Raw genomic sequence first — 12,233 nt, forward strand, 5'->3', positions numbered from 1 at the left:
AATTAAATTTTCAAGTTTGCTTTGGCCACGCCTTTGACAATGGCTCCTGTATGGCTGAGAAGTACAATGGAGTACAAGCAGTCCTTCTGAGCACAATCAAAACTGTATTTTCTATATTTGTAGTTGCGGCAACCACACACTAAATTTCATTGGCACTGATTGCACTGATTGTGCTGAATCATGCAAGAAGCTATCACATACTTTGGAACAATCTAGCAGTTGTACAACCTCTTTAGTAGCAATCCTCAAAAGTGGGAAATTCTGAAGGAGCATCTTCTTATCAATGAGGTCAGCACGAACAGATGGTGTTATACTCGTTGCACAGGATTTGGACAGTGTGAAAAAGTCTTTAAGAGAGCTCGAATCTCTTATTCTCACTGCACAGTCTCACACTGAGCTTATGTGAGTTCAGAAGCATACATCCAAATTTGAATGCATTTTAATGTTGTCCATGAGGATGAAGCTGCTAAAAATTATTCACAAAACTAATCTTGTAACTGAAGTATGCAGTGCTACTTTGGATGTTGAGAGGCATAACAATGAATGATCAATGGGACACAATCCTTTTGGAGTCCAAATCTGTAGCATGGGATATTGATATTTCAGTCAAGTTTTCCACAAATTGCAGCCTAACATCTCAATCTGATGCAGAAATGCACTATTGAGACAATGGGTTGGGGTTTTTTTGTTATTACTGACTCCACCAAATCTAGTCTTACACATTGATTTGAGTCACTGTGACAAATTTTCACTCTTTTTGGATTCCTTTGGGAGTTCAGAGAACTAAGTGATGAAGATCTATATTCAGCTGCTGAACAGTTTCAACAAAGTTACGTCAATAAAATGTTAAGAGTTCTCTGTGATGAATCATCATCCTGAAACGTATACATTCCACCAACTTTAATTCAGACTGAAAGCCAAAAGAACTGCTTCAAGAAATATTCGCTCTTGGCCTGTTGACCATATTTCCTTATATCACAATTGCATTATGCAGTTTGTCAGTCTCCCTGCATCAGTGGCTTCAGGTGAATGCATATTCAATGTGTTAAAAAAGTAAAGGACTATTACCATTACATTACCTTTCTACAATGGGACAAGAGCATTTGAATGGGCTTAGCATTAACGATGATGTTGCATGTTAGTTAGGTTTCTCTTCAATTATAAACAAGTTGGCACACAATAGCTGCGTCTACACGTGCACGCTACTTCGAAGTAGCGGCAGTAACTTCGAAATAGCGCCCGTCACGTCTACACGTGTTGGGCGCTATTTCGAAGTTGAAATCGACGTTAGGCGGCGAGACGTCGAAGTCGCTAACCCCATGAGCAGATGGGAATAGCGCCCTACTTCGACGTTCAACATCGAAGTAGGGACGTGTAGACGATCCGCGTCCCGCAACATCGAAATAGCGGGGTCCTCCATGGCGGCCATCAGCTGGGGGGTTGAGAGATACTCTCTCTCCAGCCCTTGCGGGGCTCTGTGGTCACCGTGGGCAGCAGCCCTTAGCCCAGGGCTTCTGGCTGCTGCTGCTGCAGCTGGGGGTCCGTGCTGCATATACAGGGTCTGCAACTAGTTGTTGGCTCTGTGTATCTTGCACTGTTTAATGAAAGTGTGTCTGGGAGGGGCCCTTTAAGGGAGCGACTTGCTGTTGAGTCCGCCCCGTGACCCTGTCTGCAGCTGTGCCTGGCTCCCTTATTTCGATGTGTGCTACTTTGGCGTGTAGACGTTCCCTCGCTGTGCCTATTTCGATGTTGGGCTGAGCAACGTCGAAGTTGAACATCGACGTTGCCAGCCCTGGAGGACGTGTAGACGTTATTCATCGAAATAGTCTATTTCGATGTCTCAACATCGAAATAAGCTATTTCGAAGTTGGGTGCACGTGTAGACGTAGCCAATAAGGCCAGAAAAACATTCCTAAAATGAAGAAATTTGCTTGAGGTAGAAACTCACAATTAAAGTTAGATTGTTAATATAAATGTTAGTGGTATAATGATGTAATTCTTAGCAAATAAATGTCTCACATGCTCATTTTCGTATATTCTTTTGGCTTTAGTATGACCCTGTGGATGAGAAGTGAGATGTTTCAGAGGTCTGGAGCTGAGGCTGGGCTGAGGCAGCAAGCAGCACTTCAAGACTAGGATGAGCAGGTGCAGAATGGCCACCGAATGTTCATTTGGAAGCATAAAGACTCACTGGCACTATCTCTATGGCAGATTAGACGTCAGTGAGGAAAATATTCTCATGGTCATAGACTGCTGTACACTGCATAATATTTGTGAATCAGGGTGAAAAGTTTCCCCAAGGGTGGCACATGGATGTGGCTCTCCTGGTGGCTGATTTTGGGCAGCCAGATACTGGTTATATTAGAGGGGCTGTTTGAATCATGGAAGCTGTGAGTCATCATTTTGACAACTCACAAAAATGTTTCTTTTTCTCAAGCATTCTGCCATGCTATGTTTACTTGCTACCTGGAACAAACATTTTGATGATTGCTTCCTGACCATGAATTGTAGTATGCAAATGTTCCATTTTCTATTGTGTATAATTCCAGCAGCAACTAGCACATGAAGGTGACAAATAAAGCTTGGTTTTTCTTTTAGAGAGAATATTTTAATTTAAGAGCAGTAACTAATACACAAGAAAATGGATTATTTATAGGGATATAACACTGAGAGGAGCACTCATTTGAGGAAGGCTCTGATAACTATGTGAAAATTCAGCTATCACAAGGGAACTTCTTTCAAGGAGAGGAGTGGAGGAAGAGGATCCCTACTGCATAGGGATGGGAAGGTGCAAGGAATATGTGGATGGAGTTTGTGGACAGCATGGCAAGCAGCTCTATATGGGCTGGAGTGTGTTCAGCCTGTAGCACGATCAGCATCTCTGGTCCTCCAACACTTTTATCATTTGCTCCTGGTCTGACTTCCTCTCCTGGCTACCTACTTTCAATTTTTCATTAATTATCTCTCTTATGGTACCCTGTGATCTTCATTTACAGCATCAGACAATTGTAGCACATCTGGAAATGTTCTCCTTACTCTGACAGTGTAGAGGGCATTGCTTCAAGAACACATCTGCAGAAGCACAGGAAACAATAAACAGAGGCATGATGGAACTTACAGCGTGGAATTATAATACTTAAATACAGTATGAGTACAAGGATGCCTTGAAATCGTGCTTTGTTTTTTCATGTGGTGCCATTTAGGCAGCACCACATGCCAAAATAGCCTATCTCAAAATGCACTTGAAATAAGCTGCATAAATTTGCACAGTGCAAATTGCACAGCTTATTTTGAGGTTAGGCTTTTGTGTAGAGACATCCAGTGTGGGTTACTGTCAGATAGTTTTCTGCATGCAGATTAGATCTGAATGGCTATGTATAATTTACAGTTTTGGTTCAGCAACTTTGACCCCAGCAGGCTGTAGTAAACACCAGCAACATCCTAACTTCCAGCAGCCTTGGTTACTTTGTGTAGGGTGACCCCAATACACTCTCAATCCCAAAGTTCCCCTAAAACACATGTTCTGCACCATCTGGCCTTGTCCTGAACAGTTTAGATATAATAGGTTGGTTGTCCCTCAGAAGAGTTCAGCATACAACTGTTCGTGGCCTTAAATTGAGTTACCCACACAGTTCATAATACTGAATTAGTTTTAATTAAAGAATAAGACGAAATTTACTTATTACAAGGAGATAGGTTTTTGGGTACAACGTACAAAAATAATATATGGTTAAAGGAGGACATTTTAACAAGTTAGACTTGGGTCAAGATAAACTAGATGTTCTCCGTAGCAGGGCTGACCAAATTTCAGGTAAGAATGTTTCCAAAAGTCAAATGAGCTGCTTTCTTTTGTAGTCTTAGGTGAAAGAGTGAGAAACAAATAGGGAGAGAGAACTTGAGATGTTTTTGTTCCTTACTTTTATCATTCTGTCAGCTTTTGAAATATTATGTTCCTTGGGATACTCCTAGAACAAAGTTCATTCCCACTGTGAGGATATATCCAGGAGTTTGGGGGTGAAAGATGGATCCATGCTGCTGTTTACTAAGGTGCTGTTGTGTTTGTTCTTGCCCTCCTTCCTGGGCAAAGAATGGCCACCTGATTGCTTATCACATTTGATGACACCAGGCTAGCAGTATCAACCTATATTTTGCTTTTAAGGTACAGGTGTAGCTACCACAGAATCATAGATGATTTGGGTGAAGAGACCTCGCAGGGTCCTCTAGTCCAACCCCATGCTCAAAGCAGGACCAAACCCAACTAAATCATTCCAGCCAGAGCTCTGTCAAGCCTGTTCTTAAAAATCTGTAAGGGTGAACAACCCTAGATAACCCTATTCCAGTGAAATAGTATGATACTGCACCTGCATATTTTAATGGAAATGTGTTTTGACTATGAATAACATGAATATATGTAATGCAAAATGGAGCATGTAACCTATCATTCAAGAGCTTGTAACCCCCTGAATGTGGATATTTCATGTGTTTATAATTCTTTATTGTATGTGAAGTTAGAAATAGGAAGTGTAAACCTGTTTATTAATCCAGAGCTTCTAGTGAAAGCCATTTGTCGCACTGAAGAAAGTTAATGTCCTGGGACTCAAGACAATGATTTGTGAATAGTCTCTGGTTGGTCCTTCAATGAATCCAGCTTGAATATTGTATTTTTCCACAGATGTGGGGAGAATGGAGCAAAGAATTCCCACCCGGAGGAAATTCTATTTACTGTATGGTAAGCAAATTATGATTGTCTGCAGCTGGCTTCATAGACGGCTCTTCACCACAAGATACATGAACAGACCTGGAAAGAAAAGAATTCTAAGAGGGAAGGGGAAGAAGCAGCTAGACCTAGGTCAGAAAAAAGATGAGCTCTGACCTGAGAAGATCTTTATCTGAAAAAAAGAACTAGAGTGAGAAAATATGACTTGTAACAATTTCCCATTGTATATTGGCTTAGCTTACTTTGATCTGTCTGTCATCACTTCCAACCACTTACATCTTACTTGTTGTACTTAATAAAATTACTTTGTTTACCCAATATAAGTAGCTGTTTCCTGGAAAGTGGGAGGACAGCTGTGCATACCTCCTTTTCTTTGATAAAAGGAGAGACCTTTATGAACTTTTTTTGTGTAAATCTTTTATATGAGTAAGATGGATTTAGCTGGAATTTTGATCTAGTTAGAGCTGTGCACATCGGAGCTGTGTCAAGCTCCAGAGCTGAGCTTTTCTCTGACACTGTCTCTCTCTGTCTCTGACTGATGATCTGCCAGGGGGTTATGTTATCCCAGCTCTGTGGCTTTGCTGAGCAGACAGTTTCTGGCTCAGCAGGACAAGATGGTAAGGCTCACCGAAAGGCAGGTAGGTGGGCTCAGTGATGTGAGCAGTCCATAAGGTGACAGTCTCAGGGGTATCTCTCTGACTAGCCTGTTACAAATAGTTTTTTTCTTAATATCCAACCTAGAGCTCCCACACTGCAATGTGAGACCATTGCTTCTTGTTCCGCCACGTTGGAGAACAGACAAGCTCCTTCCTCTTTGGAACCCGCTTCCAGGTAGTTGAAGATGCTTTCAAATCTTGCCCCGCTTCTTTTCTGCAGACTAAATAAGCCCAGTTCCCCCAGCCTCACCTCATAACTCATGTGCCCCTGCCTCCTACTCATTTTTGCTGCCCTCTGATATTCTGTCAATTCGTCCACATTCTGCAGTGGGGAGCCCCAAAATGGATTCAATACTCCAGATTTGGCCTCAACAGCACCAAACAGAGGGGAATAATCATTTCCTCCAATCTGATGTCAATCCTCCTACTAATGCAGCTCAATGCACTGTTAGCCTTCTTGGCAATAAGAGCACATTTTAACTCTTGCCCAGATTCTCATCTACTGTAACTCCCAGGTTCTTTACTGTAGAACTGCTGCTTAGCCATAGCCATAGCAGTGCATGGGATTCTTCCATCCTAAGTGCAGGACACTGCACTGGTCCTTATTGAACTTCATCAGATTTCTTATGGTCCAATCCTCCAATTTATCTAGGGCACTCTTGACCTATTCCTAACTTCCAGTATAGTGCTCTCCCCCATTCCCTGCAGTTTACTGTCATCTACAAACTTGCTGATGCAATACATTTCATCATCCAGATCACTAATGAAGAAGCCCCAGGACCAGCCTCTGGGGCACTTCACTTGATACTAGCTGCCAGCTAGATACAGCGTCATTGATCACTACCTGTTGACTGATGATCTAGCCAGCTTTCTATCTACCTTATAATCCATGCATTTTAGGCATATCTGATGAAGTTACTTTGCTTTCATACAGCACAGCTGCTGATTCCTCTCATCTCTCTGCCTGCATCCCCCCAGGCAACCTGCTTGCAATTTTCCTCATTTGCGTGCCTGATTTGTAGCTGTGTTTGCATAGCTTCTTCTCTGCACAGGCCCAGAAGATTAAATACCTCCTGAATGCTCCAGAGAAGGGTGCGTCTAGTGCATAGAACCAACTTTGCTGTTTGGGTAGTTGCACACAACATAAGAGAAGTGTACTGGGTGTTCTCACCAATGTGGACAATCAGGAAAAGGCATTTCAAAAATGGGAGTTTGGGAGGTTTAAAAAGGGGTGACAGTTTGCGGGCAATGGAGTTTACAATTGTGACCAGAGCGGTCATTATCACTGGGAATGGGCCCTTACGGGACAGCTTCTGGAGGACTGTCAAGGTCAATACATGCCATATAGCATCTCCACTCACAATGGTGGACCACAGCTCCATGCTATCAGGGAAGTGATTGTACTGTGTTGCTGTAATGGGGCACTTAAATCAGCTGAAGACAAATCTGAGTGTTGACGTGCAAATAGGGATCTGTGAGGTGACTTACTTGAATCTAACTTTGTACTGTACACCAGGCCTGTGTATTTGTATAGGGAAGCCCTAAACAAATAAAACTGTATCAAAATATATGTAATTAACCCATTACAAAATGTGCTAACATTATGTAACTGCAGGTGAGCAGTATCAACATTTTGAACAGCAAGATGGTTTATTTACAGTGCAAGCATAATTCAGAATCATTTAGCAAGTCCTAATAAGGTCAGGAGGTGACATTGCGAATAGGTGGTAGCCAAGGGGTAGCCAAGTTTCTCTGTTTTAACAAAAAAACCATGGAGTTCTGTGGCACCTTAAAGACTAACAAATTTATTTGGCCCAAATTTATTTTATGCCTGAATAAATTTCTTAGTCTTTAAGGTGCCATAGAACTCCTCATCCTTGTTGACATTTCAAATGGTTTTCCATATATGGTGATGGCACAAAATACCACAATAATCCACAAAATGAAACTATTCACATCAGTTTAGCTTAGAAGTCATAAAGAAGCATCTGTCAGCACTGAGAAGATTTCTCTATTTGGCTGGCTTTCTCACACAGCTACATGGTTTGCTACTCGATTGACCGCAAGAATGGGATCCAGAAGCTCCTAAATTCTAATCCCAGCTTTGTCACTGACTTGTTGGAGGACATCTGGCAACCCATCGTGACCCACACTTCCAAAGATGTTCACTCCTCGGCACAAGCCTGAAATCAGATTTTGGATTTCTTATTTCCTTTAATACTCAGTTTTCCCAACGATAAAATGGGGAGGAAAAAATTGTTGCCTATGGCTAAGAGTTCTGTTATGAAAAAGAAGTGTATGGGGTGTAGAAGCAAAGACAATACCTCTGGAAGTCAGACAGTAGAACTCTTTGGTTCTTTTTCATGGGTCATCAGTTCCCAGCCAGTTTACCTGTGCTTCCACTTAGTTGCTACCTAGTGGAACCAGCCACAACACAGGACAGTGCTTTGGTTGTTAGGCTAAAGCATGAATTGGGTAGCCATGAGGGCTAATGCCTACCCCATCATTCTAAGTCTTCTTTTGTACCCTGGGCAGAGGCAACTTCTTGGTCCAACAGTTGGAGAGGCACTGCAACAACATACCAAGTCCCAAGAACATCATAACAAGGCATAAAAGATATCAGTGGCTGTCCACTTCTGTCAATGAAGGTCCCAGTTGCCATGGTCTTTCATGCCCTGATAGTTGATTTCTGTAGCTAAGAGAGAGAGAGACTGCCCCGTGCAATGGTTGTCTCAGTTAAAAGCTCTAGAACTCAGGCATTGGCTCATCATTCACACATTACCATGACAAATACATGTAAAGCACAGCATACAGAAAAGTTCAGGTGATACAGTGTGTTACAGTATAAACCAGAAGATGGAACAACTGTGAGAGGGTTTCCAGGTTTGGTGAGCAGGTTGGGTAATTGTTTATATAGTTACCTGACAAATTAGGTCAAATGTTTCTATTTGAAAACCTAAAGTAAGCACATTTTTTTTAATGAACAGCGCTCTGATGATAAAGCTGGACAAAAACTAAACTACCCTTTTCAGAATAAATTAAAATGGTAAAGGAATGAGGAGCAGGATAATTTTGAGTTCTTTGTAACAAAGCTTCTTTTCCCTTGAACATCACTTAATAAATACCCTATACTGTTCTTTTGGCGAGAGCAACACAAATTCTGTCCCAATTTATAGAGCTAATTTCTACAGAAATTTTGTTAGCAGTGATTTTTTCAATAGCCTCCTTGCAAATTAATGATGAATCACAGCTTCATTTCATTACAGAATAAAAAGACTTCAAACATTTGCTTTTAAACTGATTCTAAAATAAGTATTCAGAAGAACCAACACAAAAAGAGTAACTCCTACTTGGGTACAGCTATTTCAATATGCTACAATGTTATATTTACACATACCTTCCATGTTGCTCACTGTTTCTAATTATGGTCCAAACTTGACTCAGGCTTGATTGAGTGAACAAGATTTCTTAGATTTGCAGTCCTTTTGCTTACTGTTACAGGATACACCCGTGTCATTGCAAACAGATAATGTATCCTTTATCTCCTACCCAATTGCTGTGTAATGTAGCTGTGTGCTGCTTGGAAGTTATGTTCCACTCCAGAGATGGCTGTGTTTCAATTTAATTTTATGTATCAATACATTCATTTCAACTATTGCTCCAGACAACTCCCAGTTTTCTCCCCCTCAAAATCTCTTTCAAATTCAGAGCCCGAGTATATAAGAAGTTGTTTTTTTTTTATGTTAGGCATGTTCCCTACCTCCTATTTAGCACTAGATTTAATTTGCAATGTAGCTTCCCAGTCCTACAGTGAGAATACACCCATTAGAGTGCCTCACAACTTCTCTGTAGTATTTGTTCACTTCCACAGATGTGTATTTTCTGCTGATTTATCCAACTCCCCATTCACTATTGATTTCTTGACATTAATGAACAGCCCTTTACTACAATCTTTTCCTATGACTTAACAAGCAAATCAATCCTCTCCCATTTCCTTTTGATCCCCCCCCCATACCATAAAGTCATATAGATTTTCTTTACCGAAACCTTACTAGTTCAACTAATCAAGTTATGCTTATCCAAGCTCTATACTATGCTGTCTCTACTATTCCAGTCGAGAAACTAAAAGGAGAATTCCATCTGGTAAATTCTGGAATCTCCCCCACTTTCTTGAAAATAGGCATTACATTAGTGACTTCCAAGAGCCAGAAATAGTTGTTGAACATTGTACAGCCTCATCAGTATTTCCACTCTTTCACACTCTATTTCTTTTAGACTCCTTAGATTAATACCATCTGCTCCTGATAATTTACTGCATGTGACTTTCTCAAGTTGTTTCATAATTTGCTCCTTAGAGACTTCAGTCTCAGTTAAGGCCATAGGCGGTTTTCCCATGGAAAGTGCCCTTGGCATAGAAACCCCTCAGTACTGGAAAGATAGATGTAGCAAACTTGTTAGACTTCTTTCTTACCCAAGCAACCAATTGCAGTGACGTGGCCAAACGGCCTATAGTCACACACATCACTTTCTATTTCTAATTAAATAACTAAGTTTATCTTGAAATCTTTAAGTACTTATTCTTTATCTAATCCCTTTCCTCTGCTGCTTGGGTTCTGTGTTTTTTTTTTTTTCCTATTTTGCAGATTCTTATACACAGTGCACCTCTCACATCCAGGACTCTCTAGTCTGGCAGCATTCATGGTCTGTAAGGACCATGGATGTTCCAGGATTAGGAACCTCTGGGCCAGAAGCCTCATGGTTGAAGGGCTAGGAGCCCTGTCAGCTGGCAGCCTGGTAGCAGGGGAGCTGGCATCTCTGATAAACCAGGATCGTGGCAGTGCTGGTGTCCAGCAGCCTGGACAAGGCTCGAGCCAGCTTCCATGGGGACATGCCAGTGTCCGTCAGCCCAGCTAGGGCCAATTTCTGCAGGGCTGGGGCTGGTTTCTGCAGGGCAAGTGCTGGCTCGTACAGGGCCAGCAGGGCCATAGCCTGGGTCTGCAGGGCTGGCATCCAGGGCTGGACCTGGTTTCCATGTTGCTGGAGCAAGGGCTGGCATTAGTGTCAGGCAGCCTGGCAGGGACTGGGCCTGGCAGCAAGGGCCAGGGCTGACAAGTGACGGGTCAGGGTCAGGACCAGGCCTGGAGCGGGCCAGGGTAGAAGAAGAGTGGGCAGCCAGGAAGGGCAATGTGCTGGGGGGCCAGAGGGAGGGAACTTCTGGCCTAGCAATTTCCCTAATTTGGGACAAGTCAGGTCCTGAGGGTGCCGAATGAGGGAGAACTAACCTGTACCCCTTTCAGCACCAGACTGAGTGCCTTCCAATAATGCACTAAGCCATGGGGCCAAAATCTACGATCTTGTTTGAGCTTCCACCTTTTCCCAGGGGGAGAACCTTGTGCAATGGAGTATCTGGTTTTGGCAGGTTTTTCATTCATTTTATATATATATATATATATATATAAACTGAAGGGGATGAGTTATGTGATGGTGCTTAGTTCCTAGGAGAGATTATTCCACATTCTGTAACTGCTTCCCAAGAAAATGCTGACTTTTGCTCAGATGAGCACCACCCTTATTGTAGAAATTTCCATTGTGCCAGAGGAGGGTAGTTGTCAACCATGACCTTCCTCCTAGAATTTTAGGCAGTTTTTGGATTCCTTGAACCTCGACTACAGCGCACCTTGTACGGGATTCAATATTTCACAGGAAGCCAGTGCTGAGGAGATATCATCACAGAACCAGTGTCACTGAAGAGATGTGTTGCAGTCTACTGTATTAACTGGAATTTCCTGAGTGAAAAAGGCTTCAAGCTAGATATATTGCAGTGCTGCTGTCCAGCTGAGAAGTGACAAAGGGATTAATAACTTAAGCCAAGTCATCTCTGCCAGGGTGCAATGGAGTCTTCTAGGCAGCCAGAGATGGCAGAAAGCATTACTGACCGATGCTGCTATGTGAAAGCGTAGAGTCATCAAGAAATACAGGCGTAAACTATGAAGAAACTGACAAAATGTGGGTTTGTGTCTTCAACAAAAGGAAATTGCATGGCACTTGCAAATCCTTCAAATGCTTTATTCTGCTCACCAATAGCACCTCTGTCTTGCGCAGTTTTAGTTTCAGCCAGTCAGGCTTCCTCCAGGAACTAATAGCATCCAAGCATTCATCCATCTTCTTAGCAAAGAAATTTTGTTAACAGTGAATTCTTCATATGTGGTGGAGAAAAGGACTATTTGTACAGTTTACCCTTTTTTAAAAAAAATAAAAGAATAGTATCTTCTTCCCCAGCATGTGTGACTTTTTCCCCTCATATAGACATACAAATTTAACTTTCCAGTCAATACGCATTGATCTTCAGACCGGGGCATATACATTTTTTGCACCTTCAGTACAACATTCATAAGTATTCTTTAGACAGGTCAAGCGGGTAGTTTTCTTTCTTTGACTCCAACTCCTAACAACTGCCTTTGGTCTTAACTGACTGACCTTCGGTCTGCATTTTCCTAATTTTAATTCTCTTTTAACATTTATCATTTTTTTAGAAAAAGACATTTTAAATTTCTGTGCTCAGTGCTTCAAGTAACTCTTGCAATTACCTGAACAACTTCTTCCTTTCTCAGAGGCACCAAATAATTGAGTCACTTACATTCTCAGTAGACTGCTTATATGTGCCATTTAACTAATTAATATTGGTTCATTAAACTTATCCAGTTTTATTATGGTACCAGACAATACTGCATCATCTTTAATTCTTTGCTCCACTAAAAAAAAAGAAAAAGTCAACAAACAACCATAGCTAAGACTCTTTATGATGCCCTGTATGCATCACACTGCTTCTTTCTCCCCACACTTTCCTCCTGGTATAATGC

This window comes from Carettochelys insculpta, chromosome 1, assembly GCF_033958435.1.
Source record: "Carettochelys insculpta isolate YL-2023 chromosome 1, ASM3395843v1, whole genome shotgun sequence".
Classification (NCBI taxonomy): domain Eukaryota; kingdom Metazoa; phylum Chordata; order Testudines; family Carettochelyidae; genus Carettochelys; species Carettochelys insculpta.